We start from the raw sequence: 7,201 nt of genomic DNA, 5'->3' as shown, positions 1-7,201 counted from the left end.
CCAACATCATGAATAGGAAGAACAATGCCGTCATTAATTTTGTTATAAGGTTGTATTGTAGTAGCTCTAGGATTCATTTTGAACCATGCATTAATGACAATTGTATTTTAATAGTTACATTATTCATGATAATTGTATGCTCATCTTTTATTACGATGTGAATATAATTATTAACAGACTTCAAAACACAAAAACGTCTCAAAAATAGGCTCTTTTTGTAAAATAACAAAAGTACCATTATATTGGTAAACTTAAAAAAATAATATGTAAAGGATATTTAGTGATTTTATGGAATTTTTTTAAGGCTAGATTCGGCAGATTCACCAATCCGGACTGTCGATCCGAACTCTGAATGACCAATCCAGGCTACTGTTCTGTTTTCAAACATCAGCTTCAAGTGATATTTTAGAATACAATGGAGGTGGAGGCACGGGACACATCACATGACTAAGGGTGGCAGTGGGCCGGGCGACACAGCATTAAAAAATTAGGGCTTGGATTGTAAAATGTGGCTCGAGGGAGGGCCGAGCCAGGGGTGGTCCATCATGACCTAAGGCTGGAGTTGGGTCTGCGGCCGGCCTTTGTCTGCCGTTCTTTTTTTTTACTTTTATTTATTTTTCTTAAATTACATCTAGCCGCCCTACCCATAAAGGGCGAGCATCAGGCCTGATCCTAGGCTTCATTGGCACTATTCAAGCTTGACAGGGGTTAGGATGGCCCCATGGGGAACATGGCCAAAGCTGGGTCGACCCGTTGCCAGCTCTACACATGACATGTATATGTTATCCGTACAATAAATGTTTTTGAAAGCTCACCGATCCATTTTCCAATTCAAATTAGAAAGGTATCCATTCTCTTACATATTTTTTCCTTTTTTTTTTTAAGCTTCTAGTTGGTTTTAGAACACTGTCGGTCTCCTTTCATATGTATTTTCTCATTTGTTTTTTTAAGTTTATTTAATATTTTTTGATGGCCCCTAAATCCAATCCCGCCACCCTCACCCTACACGCGCTCTCTGCCCCTACCCCCACCACATGATCCCCTATTACTTAATTAGTTGTTATTTTTAAATGTTTTTAAGATCAACAATTAGGACAGGGAGATCTAGCAATCTAATATAGTTCTATGGGGTGGACAAACCACCTCACTGAGTGTGGACAATATAGCACGTATACAAAATGAGAAATGATGGTACGCTGCTCCTCACTTCAAAAACATTAGGCCACCGTAGAGCGGATATAATAGTTGCCGAATATATAGTGGACATAGCTAGTTCATTTTAATGGATGCTTATATTACATGCTTGCGGGGATACATTTTACGGCAAAATTCATCAATGGCCGCATTATCACCGGATGAACGTAAAAATAACTAGTTAGATTACATGCAACAACAATTGACAATACTATAATACCATAACTATGAGGATGATAGTTCTTAGGTATTAAATGAAAATAAACAATAACATAAAACAATAGCTTTGTAATAGTCAGCACCATATAATTAAGAAGTTGTATGTGTGAAAACCATATTGCATGCATACAATTGACAGCAAACAAACTATACTAATAATAACAAAAAGGAAAACCCTACAACACACCTATAAAACACTACAAAACGTCTATAGGACATTATTTATAGGTGAAATTTTACAGTATTTCATCTACACTTCATCACCATCCAAAGTTCATCTCACAGTCATAATTGTCCGATAGTATTTGAATTTTTATTTAATTATTGTATTAATCAGATTATCTAAAATTTGAGGACGTTTGTACATATGACCAAGTCGCATCAAAATAAAATATTAAAAAAATAACAGTCATAAAATAAAGTGATCAAATTACCCTTGAAATTTTATAAGTGTATTTTGCATAATTTTTATTATTTCAAGCCCTTTATCTGCCACAGAAGCAGTTGTAATCTCTTATGCAGGAACTCATTGAGACCCATTCAATCCTCCAAGGCACCCTATGGAGCCCCTGTTTTCTTCTAGGAAAGTCGATACGAGTCTTGGGCTCCGGCCATGCCTTGGAGCCCCTGTTTTCTTCCAAGAAAGTCGATATGAGTCTTTTGCTCCGATCAAATCGCCACTTGAACTGCTAAACTTCACCAGCTAGTAGAATATAGACTACTCCTACGAGCACAACACATTAATTGATTGAAAGCATGAATATTAAATTCAAACACTAACAAACATCTGTGACTGTATGATAAACTTTGAACAGTGATAAAGCCGTAGATAAAGTACTGTAGAACTTCACCTATAGGCGTTTTGTAGTGTTTTCCTAACAAAAATCATATAGTTATACTAACTATAAAAGATAATGAAAGAAGAGTGAGACAGAGAGAAGCCAATATAGACTACATTATTACAATTGAGAGAATTATAAGAAACTATTTTTAAAACATCGAAGATGTACTCAAAATTATTATAATTGAGAGAATTATAAGAAACTATTTTTAAAACATGGAAGATGTACTCAAATTTTATGGCTTAAAATCAGTGTTTGCAAAACCAATCGGTCGGTTAGATTGGTACAGGTAGGGTGCCGATTCCGATCAAGACCGGTTTTCCGGTAACACTGAAAAAATGAGGTTCCTCGAAAAAAAGCAGCACCAAAACCGGCCGATTCTATCAAACCGACGGTATTTTGGAAAAGCCGACAGGCTTTTCCTAACCTGTCCGGTTCGTTGTGATATCGTCCGAGATAACGTTTTAACAACACACACGCGCACACCCACCGTTGTGTTTGGTAGAAGCTGTGATCCGGCCTTTTGCCTGCATTTTTTATTCTCTTTTGTGCCGTTTTTCGTTTTTGTCACTCAATTACTGTACTTATTCCGTCAAATCTTCTATAAAACCATGAATATTGAATAAAAGCTCAAATTTTGGTGATTTATATTGCCGCTCGTTTTTGTCACTCAATTACTGTACTTATTCCGTCAAATCTTCTATAAAACCATGAATATTGAATAAAAGCTCAAATTTTGGTGATTTATATTGCCGCTTTTTGGTGTTCTCCAATTTTTATGAAAAATCCGCCAAAGTAAGGATTTTGGCGTGGTTTCCAATTTTTTCGATAAAAATTAGGGGATTTTAATGATCATAGATATATCTAGATTTCTAGACTCCTGAATCTATTGAAACGGAGAGATTTGGAGCTCGATTTTGAGATTGAAGCAAACAAGATAATCTCCAGCCTGATTTTTTTTTAATTTGTTTCTTAATTTTGCAGCTTTTTTTAGAATTATTCAAACAATATTTGACTGAAATTATTGATTGCATTCAATAGAAGAACGGATTTGAGAACAAAAAATAACATTTGAAGCTCCATTTTAGGAATTTAGGGTTTCTTGAATCAAAAATGAAAAAATACATGGAGAAATACATATAGATATATTTTTATTGCAGTAAACTCCATGGAGAAATACAAAAACGAAATTGTTTTATTGCAAGAAACTCCACGGAGAAATACAAAAACGAACTTGTTTTATTGCAAGAAACTCCATGGAGAAATACATATATAATTTTTTTGTTATATTTTTGAGGTGTTCATGATAGATAATTGTGTTTCTGAAATTGAATTTGCGGTTGATATTTGATATATTTTAGTCAAATTTTTTTATATTTTGATGTTAAGCTTGTTAAGAAATTGAGTCTCACTTTTTCATTTTTGCTAATTCCGGGTAATACTTCTTGGTATTGGACTGATCTCACTTTTTCATTTTTAATACGTCTTGGTATTGGACTGAGATTAAGATCCTTTTTCACCTGGATCAAGATCCTTTTTCACTGAGATTATATCCCCGATTTCTGATATCAAGTTTTCGAAGGATGGAAGATACATTCTCAATCGTGATTACATGACTCTCAAGGTCCATCAATGTGTACTCATTTTAGTGATTTTGTGTTACTTCTAGGTATTTGATGTTTTCTATGGTAATTTTTAGGTAGAAGAATTCATGCTTGCATTCATTTGGATGATGGACTATCATAGTTTATCTATGATGCTTGTGATGGCTTTTTTTGGTTTTTTATACAATGGTCTATTGAATTGATTTTTTACCATTAGGTGTAACAATATAATGCAATTTATGGTAATTTTTGGCAAAAAAATCAAGTTTAGAGTGCATGAATTCATGATGTTTGTTTGTCACATTTCATATTCAATCTATGATTTTTCTTGGAGTGTGCAGTTGGAAGAAAGCATGAATGATGTTCATGTGCTCTCTGGTCTTACTTTTTAAGCCGTTCTTTAAGTTCGGCAAAAGATGTATGAGCCTGAAGTGGTGGAACTTGAAAAAAAAGGCACTAAATGAAGAAAAACTATAGTATCTCAGAGCTTCATCTTTGCACACCCATATTTCAAATTTTTTATTCACAATTTTTCAGTCGTATAAGCATAATTCCAACCTCATATAACCAAAAACGGATTACAATCCATTCAAAGTTAAAAAACTCGTCAACTCTGAGTTTCTGCTAGATATTCTCTTTCCAGAGAGACTACAAAATGGGCATGTTTTGCTTTCTAAGCCTAGCCCATCTCTGCAACTGATTCAAAATTGACAACTCTGAGTTTGTAAAAAATGAGCAAGTTTTGCTTTTTAAGCCTAACCCATCTCTTCAACTAATTCCATTAGGCTAGAGCCTCTGTTTTCTTAGCATACCATCTATCCTAAGTTCCTAACAGGGTGTTCTATAATGGAGTTCTTGTGTTTATCTTCATCACTATTAATTCTTTCTCTTTGCTCTTTTCTCCTTTCATTTCTGGTTTTTAGATCCCAAGCTCAAGAAACACTTGACCCAGTGAGAAAATCATACACCAGTGCATCTATTTTTAACTTTTAAGTTTACTAGACACCCATATTGATTAGTTCTGATAACTTTATTTGCTAGAGAGAGATTTGTATTTTTGTATGGATTTTTTGGTAGAAATTAGTCAACCAGAAAGATTAGAATAGTGGTTTCTTTATTTGTGGTTTAATTAACTGGTTGTCTGACCTGTTTCTTTCGAATAAGCAGTCGTGGCTCTGAGATCATTGTCAGAAAGATGGAGTATTTCTTCTTCTGCTAGCTGGAATATCAGTGCTGAACCTTGTAGTGGAACCGCCATTGATACTTCAAAGATTGACGACAACAACTCTGCAATTAAGCGCCCTTGTAATAGCACAACTTGCCATATTAAAGAGATGCATTGCTCTAATCCTTTTTCATGTTTTCCCTTGAATTATTTGGAGTATAGTCTAGTTTTATCAACTAAGGTACTGAACTAGAAACCCAAAAAAAAAGAGGTTATGAACTTATCACTCTAGAATCTAGTTTGGTTGATTAAGGTTCTATACTTCTCACTCTAGAATTTTGCTTCACTCTGTGAGGTTCAAGATTCTCACATATGTTCTGGCTGGTGCAAGAGAATCTATGCCATGAGCATTACAGGAAGCTTTCTGGAAAAGATTGGGAATCTGACTTTCCTCACAAATTTGTATGTCACCATTTCTTAATTAGATTAGTGGAATTGTAGTATGACATTCGTAAAACTTTTCCAGATTTGTGTTTTTTCAAAAAATGATGATACCTTAGGCCCTTAGCTATCTGTTATGTATGATTAGGAAACTCCTATACTTTTTGGTTGATCTGATACTCTTTTATGATATGTTTTGTTGTGATTCAAATCTGATTATGCAATAAAGGAAGAAAAACTGTAGTATCTCAGAGCTTCACCTTTAGCTCAGAAGGCATGAAACCAGTCCTTGAGATGTAGCACAAACCATTTCACTGAGAATGAACAAAAATGGCTTCCAAATTCAAAATCACAGTAGAAACCATTTCACTTTGCATAAACAAAAATATTTTCCAAACTCAATTCAAAGGATTATTATCTTAAAGGTTTTGAGTTTCACTTATTTAGGCAAAAAAGAAAGAGAGGGGCCTGTTCCTCAAAAAAAGAGAAAGACAGGGGTCTTGCTCAGATTGAAAAATGGGGTGTTTGGGGATCATTAAAAGAGTAGAATGGGTGCATCTTGTAACCTTCTCATCCAATAAAAACATGAAAATAAAGCTAACCATCAAAGAAAACACAAAGAAGAAAGGAAAAGAGAAAGGGGATTCCTTTTGTTCCAATGTTGCTACGAATCTCTCTCCTCTCTCCTAGGAGCTATACTTTATGATTTTTCATCCTTCTCTCTCTACTTTAGTCGTGGTCAATAAAATACGACCCAAATTCTTGTTTCCATTTTTCACAGTTCCTTCAAACATTAGGGCCCAGAAATAGAAAAGGCAGGAAAGAGTAAGTGATAGAGAGAGCAGCTCAAATGAAAGGGGGAGTGAGAGAGAGATTTCCTAGAGTGTTGTGCATTATGTTTCTAAACATTACATATTCTTGTGATTTCTTATGGGCTGTGGGGGTGTAATGTGAAATTTTCTCTAGATTTTCAATGTCATAAAAGAGTGAGAGCTAGCTTATTAGCTGGTACCATTGCAGTTCATCAGTATACCGTAGATGTTAATTTCTCAGTCAAGAGCTATTACCTTGAAGTATACACCGATTCGTTAAATTGTCCTTATGGTTCTAGTCTTTTAGGATTCTAAATCTTTCAAAGTCATTGCTGCACCATATTTTTACCTTCAGCGGATAATGTAGTTTGACTATTTCCCTTAAGAGGTCTTGTTCCATAACTCTTTCCCTCAAAGTCTTTGTTGCACCATATTTTAACCCTCACCATATCTTGTCAAAGTCATTACTGTACCATATTTCTTCGATCTATGCAATTCATTTCTGATGCGAAACAATCTTGGATTCAGCAAAAACTACTTTATAACTATTTGAAGCTATTAGGAACCAGTTGGGCTTTTCTCTTTTGCGGCTTTGTGATTTATATGAAAATGACTCAATATTCGACAAATTTGAGTGTTGTCTAAGTGGAGATGGACTGAGGGTGGCAACTAGGTCAACTACTTTAGAAGCCAACAAAAACCCCACAAGGTATATTGAATGATTTTTTACAAGAAAATAATAAGATGAGGAGGGGAGAAGTGACGTGGCAGTATGGCACAAAAGTGAATGATAAAAGAAGAATTCGATGTAATTTTTATAACAACGAAATGGGTGGTAGAATTTATCGCCTAAAAGAATACATTGCTTGGGTAAAAGGTAATGTCACCGATTGTAAAGAAGTATCATCTAAAGTAAAACAATAA

The 7,201-nt window shown here is 34.7% G+C and overlaps 1 long non-coding RNA gene across 1 annotated transcript; it reads left to right on the top strand.

Moving 5' to 3' along the window:
• Window positions 1-779: 779 nt before the first annotated feature.
• Window positions 780-6,790, top strand: LOC148780408 (uncharacterized). The gene is made up of 2 exons (XR_016041441.1): window positions 780-3,879; window positions 5,027-6,790. It is a non-coding gene; the product is annotated as an uncharacterized LOC148780408 (long non-coding RNA).
• The last annotated feature ends 411 nt before the right edge of the window (window positions 6,791-7,201 follow it).

Source organism: Amborella trichopoda, chromosome 9 (genome assembly GCF_054954075.1).
Source record: "Amborella trichopoda isolate Santa Cruz 75 chromosome 9, AtrichopodaSantaCruz75HAP2 v2.0, whole genome shotgun sequence".
NCBI lineage: Eukaryota > Viridiplantae > Streptophyta > Magnoliopsida > Amborellales > Amborellaceae > Amborella > Amborella trichopoda.
This window is presented reverse-complemented; position numbering and strand designations above follow the sequence as displayed.